Source organism: Ahaetulla prasina, chromosome 1, assembly GCF_028640845.1.
Source record: "Ahaetulla prasina isolate Xishuangbanna chromosome 1, ASM2864084v1, whole genome shotgun sequence".
NCBI lineage: Eukaryota > Metazoa > Chordata > Lepidosauria > Squamata > Colubridae > Ahaetulla > Ahaetulla prasina.
The window spans coordinates 87,295,734-87,309,046 of record NC_080539.1 but is presented as its reverse complement, the minus strand read 5'-3'; positions in this window follow the sequence as shown (position 1 = coordinate 87,309,046).

The window sequence follows — 13,313 nt, the reverse complement described above, 5'->3', positions numbered from 1 at the left end:
ATGAAGTTTTGAAGGTGTTTTGGTCTTTTAGCTTTTCAGCTGTCTCTTTTGATGGCATGTAAATGTTGTTTATCTCTGTGTGCCTGCTGATGACTGATTTATCTGACTGATTTATCTGAATGCCAGGGTGCCAAGAATTCTCTAGCATTTTTGGACCTAGTTGGATCTAGGATGTTAACAATTTCCTAGTTGAAACTATGGTTAAATTTGTCTGCATGTTATGCCATTAAAAAGTTTTCATGAAGTCTTTTTTTTTTTTTTTTTATTGAAAGAGTTTTAAAAAAAACAAAAACATTTTTCCCCCTTTTTTCCCCCTCCCTCCCAAAAAAAAAACAAAACACCCCCCTCCCTCCCCCACCCCCCGGCTTCCCGGGTCAATCACAAGGTAAAGTTATACATAAACCAAACATAGAATAAAATTTTCCCTTCCAATCCAAATAACCACATCCAAAGCTTTTCGTCTCCCAACCCCCTCCCCATTACATAAAATAACTTTCTAATTATTCAAAGGCAATCTGATATTTCTTAATCTGATATCTGTTTTGTAGATAATCAATCCATTTTTTCCATTCAATTAAATATCTTTCCTGCGTATTGTCTTTTAAAAGCGCTGAGATTTTAGCCATCTCAGCCAAATTAATAACTTTCAATATCCATTCTTCTATTGTAGGTATCTCTTCTTTCTTCCAGTATTGTCCAATCAACAGTCTTGCTGCTGTTATTAAATTCAGAATCAATTTAGTCTCAATCCCTGTACAATCCGTTATAATTCCCAAAAGGAAAAATTGTGGCAGGAACTTTATCTTCTTCTTCAGTACATTTTGAATAATCCACCAAATTCTTATCCAAAAGACCTTAATTTTCTTGCAAGTCCACCAAATATGAAAATATGTAGCATCATCACAATCACACCTCCAACATTTCGCTTGGATATTAGGATACATACATGATAATTTTTTGGGATCTAAGTGCCATCTATAAAACATCTTATAAAAATTTTCCTTAAATTCTGTGCTTGTGTAAACTTAACATTTCTAACCCAAATTTTCTCCCATGTTTCCAACATTATTGGTTCCTGAATATTCTGTGCCCATTTTATCATACAATCCTTTACCAAATCCTTTTCCGAATCTATTTCAAGCAACACATTATACAATCTCTTTATATGCTCCTGGGTCTGATTTCTAATTTGCTTTATTAAATTTTCCTCCCTTTGCATTATACCAATTTTTTGATCTTCTTTCCATCTAGCACTTATTTGCCCATATTGAAACCAAGTATAATTCCTCCCTTCTTCATTTAATACCTGTAATGATTTTAATTGCAATCTACCTCCTTCAGCATACAAAAGTTCTTTATAAGTAATCATTTCCTGTTTCTGTTCTATATTTATATTCTCTATTGCATGTCTAGGGCTCGCCCATATAGGAATCTTGTATTCTAATTTATAGGAATATTTTTCCAGACCAAAAGAGCACTTCTCAACACATGATTCTTAAAAGCCCTATCCACTTTTTTCATAAAATAAGTACGCATGCCATCCATATAACAAGTCATAACCTTCTATATTCAAAATTCTTTCCTCTGTTAAGTTAAACCAGTCACTTATTACTGAAAGGGCTACTGCTTCATAATATAGTTTAAAGTTAGGCATTCTTAAACCACCTCTTTCCCGTGAGTCCTGTATTATTTTCATTTTAACCTCGCCTTTTACCCTGCCATATAAATTTATTAATCCCAATCTGCCAATCTTCCAAATTTTTATCCTTTTTAATTATTGGTATCATCTGGAACAGAAACAAAAATCTAGGTAACACATTCATTTTAATAGCAATCCTTCCCAATAGGGATAACTGCAATTTCTTCCAGCCATTCATATCATTCTGAACTTTTGCCATAGCAAGTCATAATTATTCTTATAAAGTTTCTTGTTCGATGAGCTAATATAGACCCTAAATATTAACCTTTTTACTACCTCAAATCCTGTCATTTCCTCTAGTTTTTGTTTCTGTTGTATAGACATATTTTTAATTATCACTTTTGTTTTATTCTGATTTATTTTAAATCCTGATACCTTTCCATATTTATCAATTACTTCCAACAAAAATCTACTTGAATTTATAGGATTAGTTAACGTAACCACTACATCATCTGCAAAAGCTCTAACTTTGTACTCATATTGTCTAATCTTAATTCCTCTATTTTCATTAATTCTCGTATTTTATCTAATAATGGTTCCAGAGTCAAAACAAACAATAATGGTGATAAGGGACATCCCTGTCTTGTTCCTTTCGCAATCTTAATAACTTCTGTCAAACTACCATTTACTATAATCTGTGCTGTTTGCTCTCCATAAATCGCTTTAATTATTCTAATAAAACAGTCTCCAAATTGCATTTTCTCTATTAATTTAAATAAAAAATCCCAATGCAATCGATCAAAGGCTTTCTCTGCATCCAAAAAAATAAGTGCCGCTGAAGTATTCTTCTTTTCCAAATATTCCAATATATTAATAATCTGTCTAACATTATTCCTCATCTGCCTCCCTTTTATAAAACCAGATTGATCAGTATGAATTCTTTGTTGTAAAACTAACATTAATCTATTTGCTATTATTTTTACAAAAATCTTATAATCATTATTTAAAAGTGAAATCGGCCTATAGTTACCAGGTTTAGAGCAGTCTTGCTCCTCTTTGGTATCAGTGAAATAAAAGATGTTTTCCATGACGGGGTATTCCACCCTAATTGTATCTGATTAAATAATTCTTTAAGTGGGCCTAATATTTCATCCTGTGTTTTTATAATAAGTTGCTGTAAGACCATCTGTACCAGGGTTTTCCCATTTTAATTGTTTAATTGCCTCCACTATTTCTCCAGTAGCTATCGGCCGATTCAGCTCCTCCTCTGTTCTAATGTTAGAATATTAACCTTATAATCTTTCAAATAATCATAAATGTCCCTATTCAATATTTTGTCTTTTGCATATAGTGCAGTATAAAATTCTGAGAATGCCTTTTAATTTTATCCTGTTGGTATATCTCTTTACCTTTATATTCTATTTTTTGTATGACACGTGCTTTCTGTTTCTTCCTTAAATTATATGCCAACCATCTCCCAGGTTTATTTGCATTACAAAAGGTATTATGTTTAGCATATTGTATATTCGTTGCCACCTGGTCTGCCATTAACATATTAAATTGACTCTGTAATATTTTTATAGCCTCTTTAAGTTTGTGATCTTGTGGGTTTTGAATTAATAACTGTTGCTTCCTTTGAATTTCTTCTTCCAAATATCTACGCTGCCTTTGTTTATTGTTCCTTTGCCTATTGTCCAAGTAAATCAATATCCCTCTAATAAACGCTTTGCTCGCTTCCCACACAGTTCCTATAGGTGTCCCTTTGTACATATTAAAATCAAAAAATTCTTTTAACTGTTTCTTACAATAAGTTACATTATCCTCATATCTAAACAGATTTTCATTCAACCTCCATGTTCTACCACCTTTTTTCCCTTGTAATAATTCCATCCATACTGGGCTATGGTCAGTTAAACACCTCGGAAATATCTTCGTTTTCTTCACCCTAGAAAGCAAGTCATTAGAAATTAAAATAAAATCAATGCGTGAAAAAGATTGATGCCTATCAGAAAAAAAAGTAAAATCTCTCTCATCTGGATTCCGTAACCTCCATATATCTCTAAACTCAAAGTCTTCCATCATTTCAAAAAAGGATTTTGGTAATTTTGCATGTATAGGTATCTTCTTGGAGGAGGTTCTCTTATCCTTCTTGTATCAATTACTCCATTCCAGTCTCCTAATAAAATAAACGAACTATAATCCCAGAGGGTCAACCTCTCATGTAACATTTTGTAAAACTTTTCTTGTTGCTGATTAGGTGCATAAATACCTATCAACAAAGTCTTTTTTGCATCTATCACCAGTTCAATAGCAATAAATCTTCCTTGAATATCTGCCTCAATTAGCTTAGCTGGTATATCCTTCCTGATATATACAACAATTCCATGCTTCTTTTCCAAAGCTGATGCAACAAAATGGTTACCCAATTTTGAATTAATTAAATATTTTTGGTCTGATAATTTTATATGTGTCTCTTGCAAACAAATCACATCATTTTTAAATTGTTTCAAGTAGTGAAATATTTTCCTTCTTTTCTGAGCTGAATTCAAGCCATTAACATTCCATGACAAGATTCTATTTGCCATTACTGGCCTCCTGAAGCTTTGAAGCAGACAACGGAAGCTCCTCCTCCGGTATCTTCCGTCTAGCTCCTCCCACAGCTTCCATAATGGGATCCTGACTTTTACTTTGAGACTGTTGCTCTTCTTTACGCTTAAGGGCTCCTCTTGTCACCCTTTGCTCTTGTGGTTCCTCTAATACTGGCAGCAATAAAGGCTCTTGGATCACCACGCCTTCTTGAGTCTCTTGAAGTTTTTCTATCACTTCTATTTCGACTTTCAAAACTGTAGAAAGAAAATCCTTTGCCTTTAAAACAGTGTCAATTCTATATCTCCTTCCTTGATAGAATAGTGTCAGTCCAACTGGCACCTCCCATCTGAATTGAATCTGATGTTTTTTAAGTTCTTGTGTAAAAAAAGCAAATTCCTTCCTGTCTCTTAACATCTTTGAAGGAATCTCTTTCAACACCTTCAACTCCTGTTCTCCAATTTTTAAAGTTGTCTGATATGAAACTTGCAGAATTTGATTTCTCATAGTCCTTTTCACAAAATAAATCACAATGTCCCAAGGAAGCTTTCTCTGTCTTGCAATCCAAGAATTAACTCTATATATTTTATCAATTTGGTAAGCTACCTCTTGGGGGTCCACTTCAATAAATTCAGCCAATGCTTCTGATATAATTTTTCTTAAGTCTTCTCACGCTCTTCTTGCATACCACGAATTCTAAGAGCTCCTTCCATAAGTTTATATTGTAATATCACAACCTGATCTTCATTTTGATCCACTTTTTCTGAACACCTTTCATTTTGTCTTCTAAATGCTTATTTGACTGAGAGATCTGTTGCATTTCCACTTCCAATCCTTCAATTTTTTTACTCAGTCCTTGAACTGCCATAAGAATATCTTCTCTTATTTTTGCATTAAAATTCTCCATCATCTCTTTTTGCCTATCTTCAGAAAGTTTTAATTGTTCTTTCAATATTTCCTCAAGACTTGGTTCAGATCCCCTTCTTCCAGAAGGCTTTAAAGGTTTAGCTGCCATTCTGTCTTCAAAAGAATCAGGAATTCAAACTTAATAACTCTCCTTCCCTCCTTTCAGTATAAAGTCTTTTCATGAAGTCTTTTGACTGCTAGTTAGTATACAAAAGTAAGATTACCAGATATATGAACAGGCAAAGGAGGAAATGGAAAATAGGAAAGGAAGTCTGGGGAAAGAAAGTCTGGGGAAGGAAAGCATTCACAACAAAAAGTTACAGCAAAAAACCTGGGGAAAGTACTGTATACACATCACGGCCCTAGTTGTTAATGAAATATGCGCAAGATAACAACCAAGCTCAGAGATCACCAAATTTCCCCCCAAAAAGAGAATGCTTTGGTGAAAAAAAAAAAGGTTTCCTAGAAGTCATCTCCCCAAAAATTATTCTATTACTTATTTAGGAAAATTATAGCAACAATCATTATTCAGAGGGAGGGCAATAAACATTAGCTCTCTCTTGTTGCATGGCCTCTAACTGGTCAGATCCAGGTTTAAATCCGCTCCAGGCTCAATCCTGAATGCTGACTTGGCTTTGGGCTTGTTATTTTTTCTTAGTCCAACTTTCCTCAGAGGGTTGAAGTTGCAGAGAAAAAATTGGAGGAGGAAGTAGCTTACTGTGTATGACCTCTTGTGTTCCTGGAAAAAGGCAATATAGAAATCTAATAAATGATTAAATAACTGTTGTGATCACTATGAAGGTGTGCTGCCAGTTACAGAGCCCACATGAGAATTACGATGGCTAGAACTGCCTTTAAAAAAAAGTTAAAAGCAATAAACTCTTAAAAAAGTTTCTTTTTATCTTTTTAAAAATGTTTTTAGTACTGTAAATCAAGAAAAAAGAGGCAGAGCAAATAGCATATGAAAAAAGCATGCAATTTTGAATTTTGTTTTCTTCTACAAAAGTCCTCTTCTTCACTCTATTTTTTTTACCCTGAAAACATTTCACTGACAAAAATTCAGGGTAGCCTTTCTATTCAAGAAAGTGAGATTTTTTTTTGCATAGATTTGCTGCTGAACATGAGCCATGGAGATTTATTTCATAATCTCTGCCCAGCTTTGACTCTGTGGGTGGTCTTTGATGGGTAATTGTCTTTTTGTTTAGCCTCCTATAAAGGTTTATTGCAAGAAGAGTAGGGTCTCCATGATCAACTGTGACCAATGCTTGGAGTAACAACAGCTAAGAAACAAGGCCATGTCTCAGTTGAACTCTTTATCACAATCCTGAATAAATTATAGACAAAAATATTCCTGCAGAGGGATAGATAGATAGATAGATAGATAGATAGATAGATAGATAGATATATAGATAGATAGATAGATAGACAGACAGACAGACAGACAGACAGACAGACAGACAGACAGACATAGAATAGAATAGAATAGAATAGAATAGAATAGAATAGAATAGAATAGAATAGAATAGAATAGAATAGAATTTTTTATTGGCCAAGTGTGATTGGACACACAAGGAATTTGTCTTGGTGCATATGCTCTCAGTGTACATAAAACAAAAGATACGTCCATCAAGGTACAACATTTACAACACAATTGATGGTCAATATATCAATATAAATCATAAGGACTGCCAGCAACAAAGTTACAGTCATACAGTCATAAGTGGAAAGAGATTGGTGATGGGAACGATGAGAAGATTAATAGTAGTGCAGATTTAGTAAATAGTTTGACAATGTTGAGGGAATTAATTGTTTAGCAGAGTGATGGCCTTCGGGAAAAAACTGTTCTTGTGTCTAGTTGTACATACATATATACATACATATCTACAGTACATCTACATCTACATGTACATCATCTACATATGCACACACTATTCCTACAGGGATGATAGGCATGTTAGCGAACTTATGCACGCCCCCTCTACTGACCACTTAAGTATGAAGTGAGGTCCACGGAAGTCAATTTGTGACTGAAACTGAAAATTTGTAGCTGAGACAGCTGAATCAGATAGGGCATTCCAGACTTTGACAACTCTATTATAAAAATCATATTTTTTACAGTCAAGTTTAGAATGATCTACATTGAGTTTAAAGTGGTTTTAAACTCAAGTATTATTGCAATTAGAACAGAAAAAGTCATTTACAGGTAAAACATTACTACGGATAATTTTATATGCAATACCCAGGTCTGACTGCAAGTGACACAGTTCTAAGTTATCCAAACCAAGATTTTCGAGCATAGTAGCATAAGGAATTTTATTACATACAGAAGAGTGCAAGACTTTTCCTGTGAAGTACTACTGAACCTACTCGATTGTACTGATGTCAGGGGTGGGGATTCCAAACAGTTGAACAATACTCTAAAATTGGTCTAGCATAAGTTTTATAAGCTCTAATTAGCAATGCAATGTTTCCAGAAAAAAAAACTTCGCAAAATTAAGTTTACAACTCTTAATGCTTTTTAGTAACGCTGTTACAGTGAGCATAAATCGTCAGAGTTAAGTACACTTAGGTCCTTAACAAAGTGAGGGTCATCTGCTAGATCAATGCCACCTAGCTTATACTTGACATTCTGATTAAGTTTACCAATATGTAAGACAGAGCATTTATTAATCGAAATTTGAAGTTGCCAAATAGATGACCATTCAGACACATAGTTGAGATCATTTTGCAAAACAACAGAATTATTTGTAGAATTGAATAATTTGATGTCATCAGAAAAAAGAACACAACTGCTTTTAAGTTGATCACATAAATCATTGATATAGAGCAGGGGTAGTCAACCTTTTTATACCTACCACCCACTTTTGTATCTCTGTTAGTAGTAAAATTTTCTAACCGCCCACCGGTTCCACAGTAATGCGCTGTGTATCGTTGTCTGCGCATGCCTCTCATGCATCGTGGATTGGGTTGGGGGGGGCACCAGCTACCAGCTCTGCTTGTCTGTTACAGCTGGGTGGTGTGGGGGGAGATGCGCGAGCTATTCTGAGACGAGGCTCTTTTGTTTGCGGTCGCACTATAGCGCCATTTAGTTTCACTTACGTAACGTGAACTAAACTTATGCGCGGGTAATACAAATAGTATATTTTCAGAAATTTAAATTGTCATGGGGAATTTTATGAAAACCTAATAAAAATGTTTTTAAATAATGCTATGAATTTTTTTTTAAAAGTCAATTAAATTAAAAAAAAGGAAAGTGCTTCAGTATCGGACAAAACCCCTACCGCCCACCATGAAAGCTGGAACGCCCACTAGTGGGCGGTAGGGACCAGGTTGACTACCACTGATATAGAGCAAAAAAAGTGTGGGACCTAAAATGCTACCTTGCATATGACTTCCCTTACCTGAATATCTATCTGTCCATCCATCTAACCATTCATTTGTCTATTTATCCAGCTTTGAGAAATTGGGAAAATTAGCACCCACAGCAATATCATTAACCTATATAATTTAAAACAAACCATATAGCCTGACTAATTATGATACTGTGCTATTCTACTATACAAACATAATGACATATTTTAAATAGTTGGTTAGTCATCTTTTTCTTATTTTTCTTCTGCCATACAGGTTCCTTTGAAGCATGCATTTCCTAGATAACCCCCAAATCATTTCATTCTCTTGCCTTGCATATTTCAGCTCTATTCAAGTACACAATGGAGCATTAGTGCTTGACTTTCTGCCTTTAACAAAGACAAGAGGGCATACGTCCATGGCACATATGTGGATGAGGCAGACTAATTGGTTTCAAAATTTGAGCATAGGGCTTCTTTCAAGATCTTGACTTTCTAAAGACTTTTTTTTTTAAATAAACATTTGCAATTCTTCATGAAAGGCACTTTTCTCCATGAATCCTCTTAACCTTTGCTGACCTTGCTTCCTAACTATACAGTGCTTTACACTTGGGGATGATTAGGACTTGAGAAGGCTCCTTCCAATGCATGCATACATTTGAGTCTGCCCATTCAACTCCAAGGACTGATGGTCTCAAGAGCTAGCTAAAGAAACAGAACAAAATAACATTGGAAAAATAAGCCAGAGAACCTCCTCACTCCTATCGCAGTTGGCTATCTAATGTCTGCTCACTGAGAGAAAATAACATGCATGATTGGGCCCCCATGGCCCTGTGGATAAAAGTCATCCTTTGAGTAGAAAATACAAATAATTGTTTTGAGCTATAGTATATACTGAGGCTGCCATAGGGAATGCTTCTCCCCATTTACATCAGCCTACTACTCCATCAGCTTGTGCAGAGAAGGCACGCTTGCCTGGGTACTAACAGCTAGGGGTCTACATTTAGTGGGTCCCTGGAGATGTGCTTCTCTGCTTTGACATCTGCCTTATGGAACATCCTTCTGGCCAAAATTAGTTTGGCCCCTTCCCTTTTGATATTCTGACAAGCCCTCAGTACCCAGTTATGTGACCAGGTCCAGGGCTCCACAGAACTGAAGAGTTCTCTAGATGACTCCATTTTTAAAGGGACCATTCCTTCATTTATTTATTATTTATTTTATTTTATTTATCAAACTTCTATACCGCCCTTCTCCCGAAGGACTCAGGGCGGTGTACAGCCTTCATTTAAAACAATAAATATACATATTAAAATAACCATTAAAAAGCTTATTCAATGAAAGGCCAGATTAAAACCGTCGATGACCATAAAAATACCCAATAAAATTACCATTAAAAGTTTAAAATTTAAATTTAGAATTTAAAAAGTCAGGCCAGTCCTGCTTGTATAAATAAATAAGTTTTCAGTTCCCGGCGGAAGGTCCGAAGGTCAGGCAATTGGCGTAAACCGGGGAAGTTCGTTCCAGAGTAGGTGCTCCCACAGAGAAGGACCTTCCCTGGGGCCGCCAGCCGACACTGCTTGGCGGACGGCACCTGAGAAGACCCTCTCTGTGAGGCGTACGGGTCGGTGGGAGGCATGTGGAAACAGCAGGCGGTCCCGTAAGTACCCGGGCCCTAAGCCATGGAGCGCTTTGAAGGTGGTAACCAAAACCTTGAAGCGCACCCGGAAGACCACAGGTAGCCAGTGCAGACTGCGCAGGAGAGGTGTTACCCGGGAGCAACGCGGTGCTCCCTCAATCACCCGCGCAGCTGCATTCTGGACTAACTGCAGTCTCCGGGTACACTTCAAAGGTAGCCCCATGTAGAGCATTGCAATAATCCAGTCGAGAAGTGACGAGAGCATGAGTGACCGTGCATAAGGCATCCCGGTCAAGAAAGGGGCGCAACTGGCGGACCAGGCGAACCTGGTAAAAAGCTCTCCTGGAGACGGCCGTCAAGTGATCTTCAAACGACAGCCGTTCATCCAGGAGAACGCCCAAGTTGCGCACTCTTTCCGTTGGGGCCAGTGACTCGCCCCCAACAGTCAGCCGCGGTTGCAGCTGACTGTACCGGGATGCCGGCATCCACAGCCACTCCGTCTTGGATGGATTGAGTCTGAGTCTGTTTCTCCCCATCCAGACCCGTACGGCCTCCAAACAACGGGACAGCACTTCGACAGCTTCGCTGGGGTGGCCTGGGGTGGAAAAGTACAGCTGAGTATCATCAGCGTACAGATGATAACTCACCCCAAAGCCACTGATGACCTCGCCCAACGGCTTCATGTAGATGTTGAACAGGAGAGGCGAGAGAATCGACCCCTGCGGCACCCCACAAGTGAGGCGCCCGCGGCCGACCCCTGCCCCCCTGCCAACCCCGACTGCGACCGGTCGGAGAGGTAGGAGGAGAACCACCGATAAACGGTGCCTCCCACTCCCAACCCCTCCAACCGGCGCAGCAGGATACCATGGTCGATGGTATCAAAAGCCGATGAGAGATCCAACAGGACCAGGGCAGAGGAACAACCCCTATCCCTGGCCCTCCAGAGGTCATCCACCAACGCGACCAAAGCTGTCTCCGTGCTATAACCGGGCCGGAAGCCGGACTGGAACGGGTCTAGATAGACAGCTTCCTCCAGGTACTGAGGGAACTGCCGTGCCACCACACTCTCTACAACCTTCGCCACAAAGCGAAGGTTGGAGACTGACGATAATTACCCAAAATAGCTGGGTCCAGGAAGGCTTCTTGAGGAGGGTCTCACCACCGCCTCTTTCAAGGCAGCGGAAAGACCCTCCATCAAAGAAGCATTTATAATACCCGGAGCCAGCCTCGTGTCACATCCTGAGTGGCCAGCACCAGCCAGGAGGCACGGGTCCAGTAAACATGTAGTGGCATGCAGCCTCCCCAGCAACCTGTCCATGTCCTCGGGAGCCACAGAATCAAACTCATCCCAAACCACATCAACAAGACGAGCCTCAGTCATCTCATCTGGATCATCGCAATCTTGGTCCAAGCTATCCCGAAGCTGAGCGATTTTATCGTATAGATAACCACTAAACTCCTCGGCACGTCCCTGTAAGGGGTCATCCCGTCCCCCCTGGTGAAGAAGGGAACGGGTCACCCGAAACAGGGCGGCCGGGCGGGTATCTGCCGGCGCAATGGGGGAGGAGGCGAGAGAATCGACCCCGCGGCACCCCACAAGTGAGGCGCCTCGCCACCCTCAGTGCCACTAGGTAGGTCTTTGAAAAAGACCTAACTAGTGTCCGATCAGCTTCGGAGCGGCTGGACCTCCAGGTGCTCTCTAGGCGTCTTCTCCGGCGTTTCATCTCTCTCAGCTCCTCAGAGAACCAAGGAGCTAATCGAGATCTGCGCCGGGTCAGAGGCCGCAAAGGCACGACACGGTCCAAAGCCCCAGCCGCGGCCTGTTCCCCGGCCGCGGCTAGGTCTTCAGTCGTGCCATGGGGAAGATCCTCAGGGAACGGCCCAAGCCCCGTCTGGAACCTCTCAGGGTCCATCAGGCGCCTGGGACGGAACCAACGCATTGGCTCCGTCTCCCTGCAGTGGTGAGTAGCGGTCTGAAAGTCTAGGCGGAGGAGAAAATGATCTGACCATGACACCGGTATTGTCACTAAATCTCTTACTACCAGATCATTAAACCACTGTCCAGAGATATAAATCAGATCCAGCGCAGATCCCCCCGTGTGAGTAGGGCCATCAGTTACTTGAATCAGGTCCAAGGCCGTCATGGAAGCCTGGAACTCCTGAACCACTGTTGATGACAAGCCAGCCGATGGCAGATTGAAATCGCCCATGACCAAAAGTCTGGGGATCTCAACAGCCACCCTGGCAAGCACCTCCAGTAGCTCAGGCAGGGCTGTAGTCACGTAGCAAGGAGCCAGGTACGCGATCAACAAACCCATCTGATTCTTATGGCCCCACTTCACAAGAAGGGATTCACAGCCGGCTATCTGAGGAACAGTGGTCTCTCTCGGCTCTAGACCCTCTCTCATTACAACCGCCACCCCTCCACCCCTACCCTGGGCCCTTGGCTGATGGAATGCTCGAAACCTGGCGGGCACAGTTCAACTAGGGCACCCCTTCTGCACCCAACCAGGTCTCCGTAATGCCCATAAAGTCCGTGGATTCCCCTGGATAAGATCGCAAATCAGGGGCCTTGTTAACCACGGACCGGCATTGCACAACATCAACCGGAGGCCCGGCTCTGAGGATCCTGACCTTCCGGGAACGGGAAAGACTAGGGGCGGAGCACACGATCGCTTTTAAACAGCGAACACGTGCTCCCAACGAACGACACGGCCCCTTGCTTCCGCCATATCTGCCCCTCCCACTTACCGTACAGATGGAACCAACTTCCAATTCTGGAACGAACCTCACCCCTCCCTCGGACCAGATGAAAACGCCGTGAACTGGGACTGGGACTGAACCAACCCTCCCGACGGGATCTCCCTCCGTCACTTTCCTCCCCTTTAAAAACCCTTATTAAAAACCTATGTACAAAACCCCATAAATTCTTCTTCCTCGATGCCACCTCTCCGGGTCCCAAGACCCTCGTTAAGGCCGGCCTCGATAACCCAGATGGCCATTCCTGCGAGGCGGGAGAACCTCGCAGTTGAAGAAGTTCGGCAGCCGTATATTTCATGCATAAAGATCTAAATAACAGCGGGGAGAGGAAAAGTTCCCGGTCAGTAGATGGTATTGCGGACGATGGGTGAAACCGGAACAGTCACAAACAACGGCCAAAAGGCCGGTAGGGCAACAGTTAGATGAAATAAAAGTT